Source organism: Anser brachyrhynchus (assembly GCF_964034855.1).
Source record: "Anser brachyrhynchus genome assembly, chromosome: 14".
Classification (NCBI taxonomy): Eukaryota; Metazoa; Chordata; class Aves; order Anseriformes; family Anatidae; genus Anser; species Anser brachyrhynchus.
Window position 1 is genome coordinate 18,593,435 of NC_137709.1, and position 21,135 is coordinate 18,614,569.

The 21,135-nt window shown below is 36.4% G+C and overlaps 1 protein-coding gene across 12 annotated transcripts in view; it reads left to right on the forward strand.

Annotated features, from left to right (window-relative positions):
* LOC308177538 (uncharacterized protein) overlaps nt 1-21,135 on the forward strand; it is a gene marked incomplete at its 5' end in the record, with an annotated part of 322,880 nt that overhangs the window by 191,202 nt on the left and 110,543 nt on the right. For all 12 annotated transcript variants that reach the window (XR_013939209.1, XR_013939210.1, XR_013939211.1 and 9 more), the window contains 2 exons: nt 10,282-10,362; nt 14,689-14,725. The remainder of the gene's footprint in view (nt 1-10,281; nt 10,363-14,688; nt 14,726-21,135) is intronic.

A 21,135-nucleotide genomic window follows, 5' to 3' on the forward strand; every position in this document is an offset into this window, starting at 1 on the left:
GTAACTTATGGTTGTTCAAGCCAGTACTGACCATTATGATCACAGAATCACAGAATTGTAGAGGTTGGAAGGGACCTCAAGAGATCGTCCGGTCCAACTCCCCTGCTGTTGGGGGCTGCATTTTCCCAGCAGGGAGGCTGGAATAGTCAGTCTGCAGACCTCTGTCACCTATGCTGTAATTCCCCATCTAGTTTTCAGTTACTTTTTATAGTACATTTTAATCAAAACCATAATAATTTTTTCTCTACCCTGCATCATTTTATAGCTTCTCTATCTTTCCTAAACTTTCTCCGCTTGCATCTTACAAGTGTGAAGTATTTGAACTGATAGAATGGCAGGTACTTTAGGATGCAGTTAATGGAATAGTAAAAGGATTGTAAAACTCAATTCATTCTATAAGAGTACATGACATTTTTGAGAAGGAAACTGCTTCTATTCAGTGTCAGTCACTGATATTTCCACAGTGCGTTCTTTGGGGGGAAGACAACAACAAAAAAGGAGGTGAACAAGACTTGCATCTTCTGCACGACATCTGGTAATATCCCCTCTAAATCTCAGACAAGACTCGGTCTGAAGCCTATGCCTGTCTATCAGAACATACGGATATATGGATATATACAACACCCTGATGGTTCTATGTTACAGATCATCTTGTCCTGTGAGTTCAGATAGAAATGTCTTGAATACAACATGCATTCAGAACATTCAGAGGCATTTTATTAGTCAACAGCTTTACATTAAAACACTTGAAGAGCAGACTGTAAGATCTGTGAGGTGGGTTCTGTGAGTGATTTGAGGAGGTGACAGCTACAGGCTTCTATTATTTGGATAATTCTTCATAGAATTTGAAGTTTTTCCCCCTATTTTTTTTCCTAACTCTAAATATGATCTTATTCTTAAGACTGCCATCTATTGCTCTTAGCAATAACTATGAAAGCAGGTGGTTTCCCTAGCTCTGGAGAAGAATGACTCAGTAGGGAGCTTATACTGAAATTGCACACTAGCTAAAAGCTATTAAACTTACAGGAAACAGTCTCTCACCACGTGATGACCTGTGAAACATGCACACTAAGTGCCCTGCTTTTTATTTACACCAAAGGTAGTTTGTACCTCATTGCCTAAGTACAGTATGCGCCCACTTAAAAAAAGCCCTTGTGTTCTGGATGTGCAATATGGCTTTTGAGCAAATGAGAATTAGGCCCTCAAGGTTTGACTCAGTCCTTTCTGAACACTGTGGGGAGATAAAATCACCTGCTGAATGCAGGAAAAAAGTGGTCTTAATATCAGTAAAACAGGAGGGTGCCTGGGTAGGTCAGTACAAACAGCCCCCATGGTAATTATAACAAACCCTTCCGATGTTAAAGAATGATTCCAATTATGTCATGCTGTACAACATTTCTCCTCAAAAACATCTGTTTTCAAAATAGTTGTGTTATTGTCCACTGTATGTAAATGTTTAGTTTCCATAATTGCCCCTCAGTAGTTTATTAGCAAAATGGACTTCTGGAATAGGCTCACTTGATTTCATATTGTGCTTTTATAAGGGGTTGAAAGAGCACCTGAAATCAATGCAAGGTTTTATTCAGTCTGAAAGAGCAACATACCTGCTTCTAGCCAAACCAGTTGTCCTTCACTTTGGGAAAGTGACTGGCAAATCAAATTTAGCATTTTTATCAAATATTATTGCAATGATCCATGCTATTAGTAGTTCTCTTTATTAATTTTCCTCTTTTTCTATGGCTTTTCAGTCTTTTGGCTAAAGGTTTTAAGTTTTTCCAATTTATGGGGAAAGAGAGGTTGGCAAGCCGCAACAGCTGATGGGAAAGCATATGAGCAGTGGCATGACAATTAGTGCCCAACCAGACTGCGTGCTTAGGGTGGTAACGGAGAGATTACTACCTCCCTATGCACAGTAAATTCACATGCTTTGAGTGTTTTTTGGCTTAGCTTTTTTAAAAGTGGCTGGATCTTACATGCCATGAATAAGTTCTGCAACTGAGGATAATGGGACTCTTTAAACCGTGTGATCCTTTTCAATCTTGGTTTCCTAAGTCACTTGTGACTTCAGTCTTCTGCACTACACCTGCATAACATTCAGCAAGCTCCGGGTAACAAGGTAGAAGGGGTTGTCTTTGTGCTCAGCTGGATAGTTGAAATGCACATCTATATGTCATGACTGAGGCATTCTCTCCAATAGTGCTGAAGTCCCTTTAAATTCCCCTGAAGGAAACACTGACAGGGAAATGCAAAACTTTATATATAGTTTGCTTCCTTAAATGATACGAGAGGTGTTATTCACAAGTCGGAGATGGATACCTGGAAAGACACATTTCTGAATTAACGATAGAGGAAAGAATGTAATTGCATCAGGCAAATATTGCAAGCTCCTAAGTCAAGTTTTGGTATATTTTCCCTCTTGCAGATTAAAGAAAGAGATAGAAACACAGACAAAGTGGAAAATGTTTAGCAGTCTCTGCAAGGGATTTGGAACAAGATATTTCAATGTCATTATAAATTTAATTAGTGCACTTTAGAGAAGTTTGTGGTATATCTCAAAGGAACAGTAACAAAACACTAAAAAGAAAATAGGAAAGATTCCAAGTTATATTTAAAAAACAGGAAGGCTGTGAAATGGAAGACTCAAAAAGCAGTAAATGCTAATGCTGAGGCTACCCTTGAGAGTTCAGTTTGCCCCACTCTGGGCATATACGTTATACTTTCCAATTACTAGGCTACATATATATATATATATTTTTTTTTTTTCATGAGACCTATGACTTGTTCAGCTTACAGGATAAATAATACTATCAATTGTACAATATTCATTTTTATTTTTAGCATCAAATGGGACATTGAGTCATGTAGATAAAAGTTGCCTAAAGAGCCAATCGACTTTATCTGCATAATTTTGAAAACTGATGACTTGATTTTCCATATAAAAAAAAGGAAAGATATTTTATAGTTTTTGGTATGTTCTGAGAAGTCTTCCTCAATTCTTCTACCTTCATTTTTCTTTGGCTCTTTTCTCTCAGCAACATCTTCCTCAAAACTCATGCTTATCTGCCATGTATCTTGTAGCACTGGGGAGATGACGTAGTCCTGTCTGAGCATAGTAAACTGTGACAAAATGGATCATGCTCTCAGGAGCAATGAAATTCAGATAGAGCATAGCAACCAAACCTTAATATCTCTTACTTATGCTATGTGAAATGAGAATTTTCAAGTCCTGACATTTGAATTGATGACTGTATGAAATTCAAGACTTCTTAGCATCTCTATACCTTTTCCAATCCTTAGTCTTGAACATGCAGATACAATAACCCGAGAACAAAACAATTTTCAAATTTTTCACTTTGACCTTGGCAAGCAACTTGTTTTCTGGTTTCAGGAAAGACTGAATTACTTTTATTCTGAAATATGAAGATCCATAAATGCACAGGTATATCTGTAGGTTTGAGAGGTAGATACCTCTCAGGAATATAGATGCAAAAGTTTAAAGTTAAGCAAACTTAAAATTGACTAGAAAGCAAACTTCTAACAGTGCCCAGCAACCTTAATAGTAGATATCACTAGTGGTGTTGCTCATATAAAATATTCATTTTTAAAGTACTTCTGAAAGCATCAGCAGGAACAGTTCCCCTGTAAAGGTGAATCTGATTAATGCAAGACACCTTTATTACTCAAGCTTTATGCACATATGTCAGTGTGAACACTGAACTCCAAACAGGGAATGCAGAAGACCAGCAGTCATCCCTCAAGTGTATTATGTCTGATAGAATTCTGAATAGGGGACTGACCTCTCCTTAAGCAAACTGACAATCTAGAAGAGGGGAATGAGTAGTGATATATGAAACGTTACAGAAGAGACAGTTATTTTTGAAGTGCTATATATTTTATATATATATATATATATTTTGCTTTGGCCCATGTTGCTCCAGCTATTTGATGTTTCTTGCCATATCTTCTTTTTCTGGCTAACTTTGGATGTGAGGAAATGTTTGACAAATTACATATTTTAGAAATTACATCCTTATGCTAACATGGAAATAACATTTGAGTTGCAGAAGCTGGTTTGTAGTTAGCTCTGGCATTCAAGATTTATATTTCAACTGCTCAAATTATATTTCTTATGAAATCTTCATGATAATGGGTATTTTGTTGACAAAATAAAAAGATGTTGCATTCTGTTTTGAAAAATTATGATGAGTGGATTAGGTTTTTCTATGCAACAGTTGAAAAAAGTCAAATATCTTTAAATTCAGTCTGCTCTCCTTTGCAAGAAGTTTCCTTTCGTTCTTAAAATATGAATGCCTACACCATGTAACACAAAAACAGTTCTTAAAAATTATCCTTCTTTGGTGTTTAAATGATTATTCCATTTTCCATTGCTTTTCTTACTTTGATACTTTGCTGAAATGTTTGTTGATTTTACTGGTAGTTTCAGTGTAACACGTTGTCCAGTTTGAGCTGATAATTTAAGATTTTACATTAAGTTTCTCCAGGTGCTGTCTACTTTATTATGTTTCATTTTGCTGACATTTCCTAGTGTGAAGATTTTCCCTGGTTGTAAAAAAGTGTATGTAGGATTGGCCTGGTACATATTTCCTGAGAGCTGTTTGTGAAAGTTTGATGTAGCTGTCTAATTAACCTAAACTTGCTGGTTAGAATCTTATCCAGCTAATATATATATATTTTAACCCTGAGTCCCCTAACTTTCAGTTGTTGTTTCAGTATCTTGGGTTCTGAGGGTGGATTTCTTTTTGTCTCTTCTTGCAATTCTTTTCACTAGTGTTATATTTTTATTTATAAATGTATTTTTTTGGCAATGTTTTGGTGAAGTTCATGTTTTCTGCTGCTTGTTTCTTTTCCACATGGCTTCATATATCTTTCTTTATCTAGGTTTCTCTGACTAGAAGACACCTATATTTGTTAAGGCATTTGTTGGTTCTGTCACTAAGACTGGACTTTGACGTATTAGTGCTGCTTTCTCGTGAAGTATCTCTATCTTGTAGTAGCTGAACAATCTCCTACATTTCCTGTTAAAACTGGAGCTGTTTAATATTGTCCATGCCAAGTCTGCTGCTAGTTTTCTTGGTCTTATTTCATTTTTAAAAATACGTTACATTTCATACGCTTCGTTGGGTTAGAAACTGGCTAGGTAGGTGGGCCCAAAGAGTCGTGGTGAATGGATTTAAATCCAGTTGGAGGCCGGTCACTAGTGGAGTCCCCCAGGGCTCAGTACTGGGGCCGGTCCTCTTTAATATCTTTATCAATTATCTGGATGAGGGGATCGAGTGCACCCTCAGTAAGTTTGCAGATGACACCAAGCTAAGTGCGTGTGTCGATCTGCTCGAGGGAAGGAAGGCTCTGCAGGAGGATCTGGATAGGCTGTACTGATGGGCTGAGGCCAACTGTATGAAGTTCAACAAGGCCAAGTGCCGGGTCCTGCATCTGGGGCACAACAACCTCAAGCAGTGCTACAGGCTGGGAGGTGAGTGGTTAGAAAGCTGCCTGGCCGAGAAGGACCTGGGAGTATTGGTTGATAGTCGGCTGAATATGAGCCAGCAGTGTGCTCAGGTGGCCAAGAAGGCCAACAGCATCCTGGCTTGTATAAGAAACAGCGTGGCCAGCAGGGCTAGGGATCTGGTGACATCAGCTCTGGTGAGGCCACACCTCGAGTACTGTGTTCAGTTTTGGGCCCCTCACTACAAGAAGGGCATGGAGGTCCTTGAGAGAGTCCAGAGAAGGTCAACAAACCTGGTGAGGGGTCTGGAGAACAAGTCTTATGAGGAGCGGCTGAGGGAGCTGGGGTTGTTCAGCCTGGAGAAGAGGAGGCTCAGGGGCGACCTTATCGCTCTCTACAGGTACCTTAAAGGAGGCTGTAGCGAGGTGGGGGTTGGTCTATTCTCCCACGTGCCTGGTGACAGGACGAGGGGGAATGGGCTAAAGTTGCGCCAGGGGAGGTTTAGGTTGGATGTTAGGAAGAACTTCTTTACTGAAAGGGTTGTTAGACATTGGAATGGGCTGCCCAGGGAGGTGGTGGAGTCACCATCCCTGGAGGTCTTTAAAAGACGTTTAGATGTAGAGCTTAGCGATATGGTTTAGTGGAGGACTTGTTAGTGTTAGGTCAGAGGTTGGACTCGGTGATCTTGGAGGTCTCTTCCAACCTAGATGATTCTGTGTTTCAAGTGAAAAGTTGAAAAGTTAACATATTTCAAATGTGGTAAAAATTGTAAGGTTTGATAATGCTGTGTACCATTTTTCCTATTCCATGAAAAGTTGATGTAAATATACTTCTAATACATGCAGAGTCTGTCTGGTTCCAGGGAACATCATCAAAAGAGTTACGATTTACTTTTTGGCAAAGACTAAGTTGGAACGATGCCACTGCTCTTTGCTGCACTGTGTAGTGCTTAAATGAGACAGACAAAAAAAATACTCATTATTTATAGGGAAATCACACAGTAAAAACTGTTCAACACAGCACCGTTACTATGAACATTTTTGCTCTGTATATCACCAACTGCAAATTACTCTAAATGACACTGAAATAGTGAAGAAGTTAAAAATATGACATCATTTATGTAAATCTTTGGAATACTTATAATATACTGGGCACTATAAGATTTCTGCTAGGATCTCTATTTTAGCTGCGGGTTTTGGTTCAGTGTCAATAAAGAAGAAAGTTTATTGTATAAGGATGTAACATAAAATGTTGGTATGGAAACAGACTTTTAGATTGGCTGATTATTTTGTAGAGAATTTTAAGAGGTATAGAAAATAGGAAGTTATATGTACTTACAGATATATGTGCAACCTCTTAAAGAGCGAACTATGGGATGTTGCCGTAGAATTATTTCTTACAGCTCAGTGATCCTAGTAGTTAATTCCACAGGGGTAAAGTCTCCCTGATTCCAATAAGATATTTGGATACCTGATAAGATATTTGGAATGGAATTTTCCTAAGGTATGGTCTGAGACTTTTGGTTTGGGAGGGCAACCTTAATTAGATCGCTCTGTACAATAGCATAATAGAGTAATTTAAGTTGGGTAAGACATTTGGAGGTCTCTACTCTAGTCCTTGCTCAAAGCAGTTCAGACTAGTTCAGGTTCCTCAGAGTCTTGGTCAGTAGCATTTTGAGTATCTCCAAGCATGAAGTGCTACAGCCTCTCAGGACTTGCTTGAATACTCTAATGGTTAATTTTTCCCCCCTGATCTGTAATCAGAATTTTGCTTGTACATATGTCTATGTTTACATATATATATACCTGCAGTGCTGCAGCATACATATACATCCCAGGTACCACAGGCCTTTGCTATCAGTGAGTGGTTGAGACCCTCACTTCCTGGGGTAATGTGGGGAATTTGCTCCGTAATAGAATGAATGCAGTTAATACTCCATGGTCATTGTTCCTTCACTCCAGTTCTGATTACTGGCATACTTTTTCTCTGCATCCACTCTTAATTACCTAAAAATACCCACTTAAACCCTTTTATCCAATAAATTTGGACTGAGGCATATTAGTATAACTGACTAGCTTTGAGAAGAACTAACAGAAATGTGTAGAAGGCAGAAGAAGCATCTTTCCTGGACATCTGTAGCTGTTAGGAATATCAGTTTTTATCCATTGCTTCAGTCTTGGCTCCCTGAAGTTTCTCACCAAGCTTCTCAAGAAAAGTTGAAGTTTAGTGGCATCTGCACAGATTTTTGGAAAAATGCCATAGCAAGTATCACTGCACCAGAGACTGCTTGTATGACTAGGCATTAGATTCTTGATTCATGGCACACTTACCAGTCTGGATGAAGTTAAAGAGAATATTTGGTTACAAATGGGCAGGGCTCTTTTAATCATTGGCTTTGAAACAACTGTTTGATGTCCACTGAATTTAGAGTAATTAGTTTCATGATATGTGTACAATGGTGAGGAAATCTGGGGAAGCCTGTGTTTATCAGCAAAACCAAATATTCTGTTCCCCTGCTGAGCTCTGTGAAGCCTGGATCTGAATAATTCTTTAAAAACAGACACTTTCAGAAGGTCTTGTTTATTTACAAGGTTTCTTCACCTTCTGCAGGTCCTTCCTCCACCTCCCTGTACCTGTCTTACAAATCAAAACAAGCAGAGTCTACTGACCAGCACTTTTCTTTCTGTACACCTTCAGGAATTTGTTTTGCCAAATTTAAGCATTATTTATGATTTAAAATACAAACTCTATATAGTATTTGTAGGATTTGGGGGCAATATTAACACTGCTGAGCACTCTACTTTGTTAGCTACCAAAAGACCTTAGGGTATTGTATTTCAATAATCTTTGCACAATGGATTGGGACAAATGATGCAACTGTAAAGTCTCTTTCTTCAGAAACTACCTATTTGATAGACGATTTACAGGTCATCTTTCTGCTTGCTATGTTTTTTTTTTTACATAACTGCTATGTCCAAGTACCTCTCATTACTATACATAGTTAATGGTGTCTGTTGGTACATATTAATCAATAGAGAAGGTAAATCCAAATGTAGGTTACTCAAAACGCTATACCAGCTCACTGAAGTCTGTCTTATCCTTGATTTAGTATTAGAAACAAACATAAAGCAACCAACCAAACAAAAGCAACAAGAGACACCTTCTTTCTAATGAAAATAGCTCTATTTTGAAGGGGAACATTTTCTCCCATGTATAACCAAGGAGTTACATATCTGTGGAGATCCAGTTGAAAATCTAGCCCAATATTAAGTGAATGGACAGTGACAACACAAGCTTCTCTTCCTGTGATCAGTTATATGTATACAGGGGGTACTCAAAACATTGTATAGTTTAAAATCTAATGGTTTCAGATAATTAAATTTTCCACTGCAGACCTGATAAAGGAACAATGGAAAATCATGCAATGATTTCTAGAAATGTGAAAACTAAGTAACGGAGAAATGTCTGGGAATCTGCATTAAAAAATCTGACATGGGAATGGGTAATTCATCACTTACATCACTTAATATGGCTAGCAGAATTTTTGGAGTTACAGGTAAGTTTTCATCTTCCCAGTGTTCATGAATCTCTATAGCTTTGTTTATACCTGCTGCATAAAGAAGTACAGAAGCTTTAGGATTTTATATATATATATATATATATATATTTTTTTTTTTAATAAGCTACGTTTTCATTTAGAGTCCTGAAAGTGTCTGAAGGTGCTGTAGTCCTCCCCTCTTCCACATATCTTCTCCGGTTCCATCAATATCACAGCCACATCCATCTCTGCTATCCTCAGTTTTTAAGTAACCCTTCTTCTTATTTCTTCAGTTCCACTTCCAAAATTCATGTTAGATCTTTCTGCTTTATTAAATCACAGTGTTTCTGAATTGCTATTCTGTCCCTTCTGCCTTCTATGAAATAATAGATTTGCTGCAGGACCTGTGTGTTTTTATATAATGCCATGGCACGTCTCTCCAAAGGGTCTTCTGTTGGTAACAAAAAAACAGAGGCAACAAAAGAGTACATGAGGGAGAGAAAAAAAGACTTGGTTATTCTGTATTTGCTATCCTGTTCGTCACTGCATTTTTTTTACCTCCATCTTTTTGTTTTTTATTCATATTTTCTTTTTCTGTGACTTCTTTCCTCACAGTCTAAATTTTCTACAGATGTGCATTTTTCTACTTTATTACTTTTCTTTGACTATTCCCTGCTCATCCTTACTTTCCCAGGTTTATGCCTCTCCTCCCATTTCTTGGTCTTTTGCTCTCTCCCCTGCTGTTTCATCCATTCATCCTGCACCTTCATGAAGATTTCTGTTTCTGCTTTAAACACTTCTCTTTGAACCCTGTAAAGTGTGTCTCTTCCAGAACTTCTCTTTGCTGAGTAAATGTCTTTTCCTTTCTTGAGTAATCTCATGTCTCATTTCTTCCCCTCCCTTCATTTTAATCAGATGATGGTTTTATCATTGTAGCTCAAAGAAATTGATGTATAGTCAGAGAAAGAGATGAGTAGATATCATCTAAGAAGGGGGCAGTGACCTGCCATTTTGTAACAGTCTTGCTCATGTAAAGATTGGATTATTTGAAAAAAGCGGAAAGTTGGAGTTCAGACATAGAATTTTCGGGTTATGGAAAATCCCAACTACTAGAATTTCCTTTTGTTCCATACTGGAGAAAATGTCAAAATTATGGCATCACATTTAACTGAAGTTTTTGAAGTTGTCACTGGGATATTGAAACATCATTGAACAGCTTTCTTTGGAAAGGTCATATTATCCTTTTTTAATATTGTGCCTTGCTTTCACTTTGTTACAGGCAAAAGTTAAAAGGATGAAGCTGAACAAAACCCTTTGACCTAACTGTTGCTGGATGAAGTTCACAGCTGGCTTTGTAAATGTGAGCCAGGCCCATTTCCTTATTACGCACTATGAAAATTAATACCTAACTGTTGCCTCCAGGTATTTAAAGACACTGCTGTTAACACCAGAATAAGCAGCAGAGAGTACTAGACTCACAGATATTTATGTCTCGCTCTGAGCAGATCCAGTGTTCCTAAATTTAGAGAGAGGGGAAGGTACAAGGGTTAAATGACCTTGCATGTGCTGGTAAGTGCAGTATGAGCTTTGTGTCATTGGGCAGACAGAAGCTGCATTCCTTGTGCCTTGATTAGTCTTGTGGTTTATCCATCACTGCTGAGTAGGATGGTGATCTAGTGGTTAAAAATGCTTTCAGACTGCCTGTGTCCATAATTTAGTACTGATAAATCTACATCAGTGTTGGTAGCTGAAGATGTCTAAATACTAAACTTGCTGCTATTGACATGCATATCTGTGGGTGTCGCATGAACTTAGAGCATTCCTTAGCAGAAATGGGCATTCCTGCAAACCAAATATGAGAATTATTTAATGTGTCATCTCATAAAAATGGAGCAGGTTTCAATCAGTCATGCATTAAACCTCTGAAGGCAGCGTATACACTGTCTGTACCTTGCTTTGTGGCTTTTCTGAGATCTGAGTTCACTCTCAGTGGAAAACACATTTTGTGTTAGGTCAGTGTTAAGAGATTATCAGAATTGCAGCAACAATAGATTCTGCAAACTGTATTGCAAAAACCACTGATGATCTGGCAAAAGTTTTGCATTCCCTGACCCCAAGCACAACTATTAGGTAAATAGGAATAACCACTTACTGCTAGAATATGAGGTATAGTCCCTTCAGATATCTTTTTATTTTGCATATCCTGAAATACATCCCTGCACCAGTCTATATCCCCTTACATCACTCACAGACATATTGATGCTACTCATTCAGTTTAAGAGTTTTTCTCTAGATCTCTGATGTAGAATGCTCACAGAAATCGTGTTCTAAGAGGGGACTTAACATAATGGCTTTTTTCATATTGCTTGTGTCTAAGTCAGGAATGGATTAATGTTATTTGTATGTGACTAGTGATATATTGCGATTGCTTCTATTTTTTATTCCATTTTTTTATTTTTGAAGGAAAACCTTTTATAGATTTATCCACAACAACACTTCCTGTTTCAGAGCATTCAACACATGCTTCTTTATCAATAACACAATTCAGAGATTCTGTAAAAGGCAGTTAAGGGATAATAGAAGAAATATTTTCTCCTAGTGCTTGCATACGAACTACCTATGCTGTGGAACTTGAATATTTCTTATAAAACTCCATAAATGTAAGAATCTATAAAAATAAAATTTATATTTACTGTTGTGATTCTGGCTATTCCTCATATCTAGTTCCTTTCAAAATGCCTGCTAAGTTTTAGCAATATCCACTGCCCACCGATGCCTCTGTGATAACAGTTGTAGTCAACCAGGTGACAGATACATCTTGAGGAATCCATAGAATTTTTTGTTCATCTTTATCTTCATCTTTTTGTTTCATCTTTTTGTTCACCCTAGATTTTTTTTGTTCATCTTTATCAGGAGTTCATCAAACAAACAGATGAAAAAGAGACAAATAATTCCTCTTTATATTCCACAGGTCTGAAATGAAACAGTCAGGACCTACATACATATATATACACACATGAGGATGTCAGGAATTTTCTGATGAGTTCCTATAGAATAGAGGACATTAGGCAGTAGACATGAATGGAGATGGTAATAGCCAACAGTCATAGTTTCTGGACCATGTTCTTAATGAAATTTATTTTCAATACTCCCTGATACAGGTAACAGTAATCTTTAGCAATGATGATCCAAAATCTCCCTGCAAGATTGTCAGCAAATAGACCTAAATCAGAGATCTCATCAGAAAAGCTCACATTTAATTTTTCTGTTTACTACAATTGAATATAACTAGCATGATATCCATATTACCTAGTTTTGTTTAACTGTATTTTAAAATAATAGATACTTGTTTCTGCTAACAGAGTTTATATGATGTAGCTTTAAAAAAAGATACGTATAAATTGAAATCCAGTAACAGGGCGTAGAAAGATAAAAGATATCCACTGAGAGAACAGGTTCTATACATTTATTTATTTATTTTTAATTGTGAAACATGATAATTGTATATGCAGTTCACACTGCACTTTTCCCTTTCATTAGTATTCTGGGTGGTCAGGATGTGCCAGCTAAATACAGGCATCCTATGGGAGCTTGCGGTAGTCATAGCAACTGGGTTGCAGTTTCGAAAAACTGTGTAGTGGAGGTCTGGCATATCTGAAAGCACAAGGTGCTCTGTAGAGTATAGGCTTGCTGATTAGTCATTGTGTTTCTTAAAGAAGAGTAAAAATGATTCAGTAAATGAAGAAATCTCTATGACTCTTCTCAGTCACTTTTACATGACCAACAAATTTCTGGTAGTTTTAAGAGTTATAAATCTGGCTTCCTGTTACACCTTCCAGGTGCTCAGTATTAGATCCAGTCGTGTTGGACAGCAGCAGCTATGGGTAGGATCACCAATAGCTGCTATAAGTCATGAGAACAATGTTAATGAGATTTACTGTGCGGCAGCATTAGACATGACAGTTTCTAAAGCCTCTGATGGTTGAGTGGCTAACTGAAATCACTGCAAATCTTAAAAGGTCATTGGAACATTAGGCATGATGAAATATAGGGAAGATGGAGAAGGGATTTCATTTCAACATTCAGTAAGAATTAAGTACCTAATGCCTTTGAATTTATCTGAAAGTGCCAGCTGCAATGCTGTCCATTTTCTCAACCATTGTTTATGATGTTCAAAATAAAATCACAAATCACAGGAATTAATTGAGTTGGATGTAAAGAAAAATCCTTATTAAGAGGAGAAAATTAAATAGGTGTCATGAAGAAGACAAAACATTCTGGCCTACTTAAGAATTATGGATAAAAAATTAGAAAATTCCTGAATATCTTCACCTTCTAGTGAAATAAATTTTCACTAGTGAAATAAATGGTAAAATGGATTATGACATCAGAGTCAGCAGGTGACTGAAATCCTTACCGACTCAGAAGATAAAGCTGTAAAAATTCTTGGTCATACATGGAAAGATGAGAACAAAATACTCAAGATTCTAGAGAATAATTTCAGAAGAGATCTGAACTCCCATGTTTAAGGAAAATTACAAGTCAGTATAGTAGTTTGTTTCCTATCCCAGATGATAATGACAAATTTAGAGGTATCAAATTAGAGAAAGTATAGTTCAAAAATTAAGGATAACTATTAGCTTAGTCAACTGTGACAAATGCACAATTTGTCAAGACTTAAAGAAAAACATATATATGATATCCAAAAACATTTATTTTCATATGAAAATTTTACATATTATGAAGAACATGACAAAGGAAATACAAAACCTGAATATTTTGTTTTTCAAGGCCAAATGTCCAATTTCCAAATCACTCAAAAAGTTATATATATATATAAATATACAATATATATAAATGTTTTGTATATATATAATATATGTATCATAGCTCTGCATCTGATAGAGGTTTACTCCTTGAAACTAGTAGAGCGATTGTAAGTTTTGTTGTACCCTGTGACTGAGAAACTACAGTCTGCATGAAGGAATGAAATATGAACTGCAGTTGAAAATACACCTAGCACTTTCCATCCCCTCCACCAAAAGACAGCAAGCGGATTTTCCTTAAAAATTTGCAAGATATTTATAAAAGATCATTAATTAAAGAACTTGACGTTCTACAGAAGAAAGTTCATACTGGCCTGCTAAAGTTCTGCTCAACAAAAAGCAAACTACATTTACATGAGGTTTAAATCAAAACAATTCTGAGAACTATCTCCTTTTTGTTGACATGCAGTGACTGCCTGATGTTTCGGGACATTTGCGCAGGTTTCAAAACACAATGTGCCAGAATGAGTTTTTGAATTCAGTGAGTGATTTAGCTGGGGTGCTTGAAGGAGTCATAGTCTCCCTCAGACCAGCTGAGAAGGATTCAGAACAATTCTGCAGTTTTGCTGCCCAGTTTCTGCCTTGTAAACCAGGCTGGGTTTGCATTTATATTTGATTTAGCCTTCTGATTTAGCTCCTCTTTCTCCTATGGCTTAAAGCTGAATTAGTGCTGTGGAAGTCTTACCCCAGATTTCAGTATGAGTAGTATCAAGATACTAATTCCAAACCTTATTTGCCATAATAAATTATGTAAGTATTAAAACAATATATCTTATTTTCCAGAAAGCTAAATAAAAGTGGTTTTCCACTAAGTTAAACCAATCTATCTATCTATTTATTTATTTATTTATTTTGTACAGGGTGCTGAGAAACCTGAAGTGTCATTGCTAAAGGCTGGTAAGTGATGTATTTAATTAACATCTAAAGCATTGACAAATTTAGTGAAAGCACAGTAAAATGCAGTTCATTTAAGTTGAAATAATGTTTTGGGGTTTTTGACTTTGATTAGCTAAAGAAGAGAATATTGTAAATAGTTTGGGTTGGAGTTTTATTTCTGAAGTCAGATATTGTTTTCAATATGGTTATTTCAGTGCATGAGACAGGTGTTGTGTAGGCACAGAAGGCTACACTAGATGTTCTGATGTCTGCATAATTATATTCCAACAATACATTATAATTCTTTTAAAATTATTTGCATAAACCTTGAAGCATCTGCAGGACTTGCCCTATCCTTCAGGTTCGTAAGAGCCATCCTCCTTAAAAAATAAATCTTCTGCTTGTTTTTCTTCAGTTAAATAGTCTGTCTAATTTCTAGGTGGAAGAATTCTTCCTTTCTAATGCAATCTATAATGAATAGTGCTGCTTTTAAGTTCTGTCTTACAACTTCTTGGAGTTTTGTTTGGAGTAGATGCCTGAAATTTTTGAACACAGTTTCAAAACATCAAGGAGCAGAATTCCAGATGTGAAATTTAATCTTGTAAATACTGTACTGGAGCTTAACAGCCATTTAAAAACACTAGCAATCATGTTTATTTGTATGGCTAATGAGTCAAAATGCAATTTCTAAAAACAACTTCTTGATGATATGATATGATATGGAGGCCCAAGATATACATAAAAATGGCCTGGAGACATTGAGTCAGTAAAGCTTCGAGTATATGCTTAACAATATATCCCAGTGACTCCTCCAGGCTCCAAAAGTGAAGCAAATCTTTTGCATTTATCCTAAAAAAAAAAAAAATTTAAAAATTAACAGTATTTAGTTTTATACAAAGATTGATCTGTATATGCTTTTACACTTCGTTCTGCACCTATTTGTTGTGTAAGGAACAATGTGACTACTTATTCATCTTTTTAAATTATCTTCACAGTAGATGATTAGTTAAATTTGCATTGTGTGAGTTTCATCTGTCTAATTTATGCATTAAGGTTGTTTCTGAGTATAGAAAACAAATGAGGGCAGACACTGCTGATAGGGTTGTTGCCAACCAGATGCTATGGAATTAAAAATGAATTTTCAGTATTCCTACAGCTCAGCTATAACTCCCCAACACTCCCATTAACTAGTGCTTGAGTAGAACACGTGCTCACATGCTAATTACACTTTTCCCATGAGGTATGTCCCAGCAACCCCATTTTAAATTTTTGCCATAGTCAGAACTTCTCTCTTTGTGCCTGTGTTCATGATAATAATTAGATTGTTATTATATACATTTTATATACAATTACATATTTTAACATATTTCCACATGTATATGTATTTAATATATGTAATTACATATTGCATATATTTTATATGTAATACAATATAATTTTCAGTAGACAAAAGTGTTGTATTTTCTGTACATGAATAATCAAACTTTAAAAAATCCATGCATATGGTCTGGATCTTATAAGTTTTTACATGAGCTACTAAACAACTTCACACTAAAGATGTAAGTAAGCACATAAATAAAGAAAATATACTGTGTGCCGACGTGTATTTTAAGAAAATTATGCTTACTGTTTCATTATTGTAGCTATCATTAAAACAACAGAAGATTGCTTCTGCTATTTGGAAATCCCATGGATGTTAGAATATCTTCAGAGATGAGAGTCACAACCAATTAATTTCCTATAGAAATAATTAAAACTGCCACCAAATAATGCTTTGACTTCTCAATTAGTTCCATCTTTCTGAGTTTCCTTTGTAATTACATTTAGTGTTTCTTATTTTATTTTTTTCTTTCTGAGGAGTCATAATCTAACCTGAAATCTGACATCCTTACACTGACACAGAAATGTTTGCTCTACAACTGTTGTGTAATGCAATCTGGGACAAAACATGAAGAAAATTAATTAGCCGCTAATGTTCACTGTCTGCAGCTAATTCAAATTGCCTCTTTTCATCAGATCCCAGATCCTGTAAAGAACAAATATTAATTTTTCTAGACATCAGGTATTTGTGCAAAAGATTTCCTAATTAATTAGTCCCATCTCTAATGTTTACACCCAAGATAATTAAAGAGTAATGCCATAAAGATACAGCCATATAAAATGAAGAGTTTTCTAAAGTGATATTTTTGCACAGTAACATAAAATGAAGAGTTTCCTCATGAAGATGCACTTACTTACATGTAAAGGAATTCATGGCCACGAGACGTTAAAATGCTGTTCATAGGTATATCATTTGATGATTCTTTTCTATGATTCTGACATTATAGCAAACTAAACCTTTTTGTTACTGTTTTAAGATACATTCAGATTCCTTTACTTATAACATGAAAAAGCTTTTGCTATTGGTAACGTAATACTACCTGTTTGGACAGAAAACATCATTAGTTATGTCAGTCTCTAGTGCTACCTCCCTTTAAAGGCTGGCAAGCAAAAACCCAGTTCTACAATCCCAGTCCTGGAAGTCTTGCTTGGCTTCTTTGCTTCTCTCCTACTCTGTGAAATAAAATATAAAATGACTGAGCAGAGAGAAGCTGGATTTATGACATTTCATCATATTTCCACAATCAAGATATATGTAGAACAAAGCCAGAACCTGGAGAAAATTTGAGGCATTACATGCGGCTGTAGCTTGCTATCAGTTGCCCAAGTGCCTACTGTCAGGAACAGATGGAGTTTAGCAGTACTCATGGTATGCTCACCTTATTCAGTAACTGACTTCTCTGCAGTAATGTGACAAATATCAGCCATATGATGAGCCACAGGGTTTCTTACAAAGTTATATATGGCCATTTCTACTGACTTCGTGTCCTGTTCACAGGTTACATCATAATTTATGCCACTGATTGGACAAAGCAGTGAATCATGTCAGTGAATATATGTTCAGAGGAAAAAAATAGTGTAAATAAGGAAAAATATGATGTTTAAGAACACAGAAGTATGAAAGAGTAACAAAATATATTTCTGCTTAAGGAAAATTTATTCTTAAAATAATCATCTAAAAAATCAGAATGAACTCCAGAAAAACAATAAACGAAAATATGTTGTGCAAAATCAAACTAGGGTGTTTCTAGCTGTGTGTGTTGTATGCCTGCCTAACTTACACATTTTCCATATTTATTATTACCAAAACTTTAGATAAAAACACAAAATATATAACTTAAAATTCTGATCATATATATGATAGAAAGAGAGAACACATTAAGACATTACTTTATCAGTTACATGTATTTTAAAATAGCATTCTTTCTACTAGCTGTAATGATTTACATCATATATATATGCAAAATTTGTACAATAACTCAGGAGTTACATTAAGAAACAAGGTGGTATGAAAATGACAGCGATTTACTTTTATTTGGGGTTACATAGTTGAAACTGCCTAATTTTTCTACAATGTTTTTCATTAAAATATGAAACAAGAACATGATCTTGCAGTATTTTAATACTGTTTACAGTTTTACAGGAGAAAAAGCTACTACTTAGTTCAAGATTTTTGAAAAGGTGGTTCTATGTCTCAGTTATAATTAAAGGATCATTCCAAGGGTGATCAAACTCCTGCACCATTCTTGAAAGACTACCACTAATTAGATTGCCAAATAGAGTGCCTCAAAATAAAATTAGGTGTTTGGTTTTGTATTTGAATCTGGCCAAGTTTTTCTTCTTGAAAACCTGTAAAGAATCCATCACATTTTCTCTGTATTTACTTGATAAGATGATTTTCTCATGTAGAATAACTGTAGAATTACCTCCATAATATAGGATTCCAAGGCTTTTTTTGGATTTTGTGCAGTTGTGGTCCCCGTATTACCACTGATCTCGCAAGACCACAAGCTATTCCTCCCCTCATTCTGTAGTAAAACTTCCCTAGGTGGTGATTACATTTTAGTGGTTTCGTTAGCTTCACTTAATTTATATGCTGAGATTGCCTTTCCTCATCACTAAAGAATAATCTTATTCTAGTTCCTCTATCAGCCTCCATATGCTGTTCCTCAACCAGCATGTTCATGACGTTCACTTTGCAGCAGGGAAGAGAAGCAGTTCCTTCTGAGTATAATAGCATTTGTACTCAGAAATTCATCCAGGTTCTAGCTGTTTCTGAAGGATCAAAAGCAACATGGCCTGCTCTGTCCTTGCCTAAATCCTGCAAAGATTGTCTAGCTTGCAATGCTATCATTAACGAAAGCCTCAAGCTACTCACATTCAAAGCTGTGTGCTCACTCCTAGCTAAGGGGTAGAATGTTATTGCTAAATATGCTCAGAATGTGGTGATCAGGGAGAAATTTTACATCACATTAATAATAGAGGAGGCTTGTCAAACTTGAAGTAATGAGGTTTTTACTTCCTTTTTGCTGCCTTGAGAACACAAGGTGCAATGACAATATCTTGGAGTTTAGATTGAAATCATGCTACTTGGAAAAGCCTGCATTAAACCTCAAAGGAGCTTCTGCCTTTAAACACATTGCTGTTCTTTGCAGTTTGGAAAAATATGCTTACCCACTCAGTTCAGATAATACAACAGCTAAAAATAGTTAATAAAATCTGAATATACATAAAATAACTTTCAGGTGTCAAGCCATCATCTCTGTTGGATGAGAACTGTAAGCAGAAAATGTTACAGGCCAGATTATGATGCCTTTGTTCATTTTGAAAAGTAATATAAGTAGGTGGTTTCTCAGTCTTGGGATTCACCCCACCTATGTGTAACTGCGTGAAAGTTAGTGTGTTTAGTCCAAGGGAACTGGCTGGACTGTACATACCAACTGAGATGTTTGTCCTTTCCCAAGAGACTCAACAGACTGAATGAGCGCAGGGAACCTTAAGTTAGGTGAATAAAATTAGGTGGGAGGACACACAACATAAATACTTTTCACTGTAGGTTGTCAATTCATTAATCACAAAAATGTGCACAAAAATCATGTTGGTTCCAATGAAAAGTTTACTGTGAAGGCTTTCAGGTGCGAACATCTCTGATCGGTAAACAAATGAGAGCACATCGGCTTCCCTGAGGGATAGTAGTTCAGGAACTAGGGCATCTGTATAAGATGCAAACGACCACTTGTTCTTTTAATGATTGTCTGGTTAGTGTAAATCTTCATTATTACTTTGTATTGTGCCCTGGATGACTGTGGTATTTATTCACAAAACTTCTTTCCACTGTATTTTCATGGGTTAGTCACCTGCAGTTGACACTAACTTGTCCACTTGTTCGAAAGGCTCAGGAGGCTGTTGGCCTGCGTTGCCCCAGGAGCACTTTACTTTTAGTCAACTTGTCTGCCAGTATCCCAGGTCTTTTTCCACACAGCTGCTTTCCAGCTGGTCAGCTCCCAGCCTGTACTGGTGCATGGGATTATTCCTTCCAAGGGCAGGATTTTGCACTTCCATTTGTTGGATTACATGAGGTTCCTGTTGGTCCCTTTCTCCAATCTGGAGAGATCCCTCTGAATGACAACACATCCACCTTGTGTATCAGTCATTCCCCCCAGTTTGATATAATTTAATAAACAGATAGGGAACTGCATAAGCACAGTGAGACCCAAGTATCTGTTTTCAGACTATATGTACCAGGGAAAATCCAGCTGCACAGATACTCTGCTGTTTTGACATTGTTCTGGATTTTCTGAAATTGAGAAGATAATGAAGATCACTGTGCAGGTGAAGACTACCTGGAGGAACACTCACAGTACCTAAGTGCTCAGGAATTCAAATCCCCTTGCTCTGGTGTCCTGGCCACTAGATATGGTTGCTTTTGGAGAAAGCATTCTTCTGTTCCTGTGTGAAGCTCCACTAAATAGTTCTCACTAGATATATATAAGTTTTGCACTGGTACTTATGCTGATCACGTTTAGATATCATGAGATGTAGTATGTCCAGCTTCACAATGTAGTTAAACGAATCCTACTTATGATAACTCTAGGTATAGATTTTCACCATGTCTTTTTTACTTTTATTTAATTCCCACTCATGCCAGTGTATGACATTCCCCAATAATTTGACAGCACATTTTTTGACTTAATACCTGCTGCAAATTCAGCAACTAGTGTTAAAGTCACATGGAGTTCCATCTTAGAGGGGCCTTTATTCATCAGAAATTGTCTTTCCATGTAACAACTGCTGTGACTGTTACAGAAGTGAAATAAAAGAGAAGAAAAGAAAGGGATGCTGTGAAAGGAACTGCTCTTTGTGATACACTTAAGCTGGGAAATACATTTATATATTTAAGGAAAGTAAATATGGAAAAATATGGGCTGATTGAGACAGGTTTTAGATTACAAAAAAAAATAATCTAGGAAGAGACAAACTAATTCAAATGAATAACACAGAAAAGTACAAGGGAATATTCAAGGACAACTAGGTAGAACAGAACTGCAGGG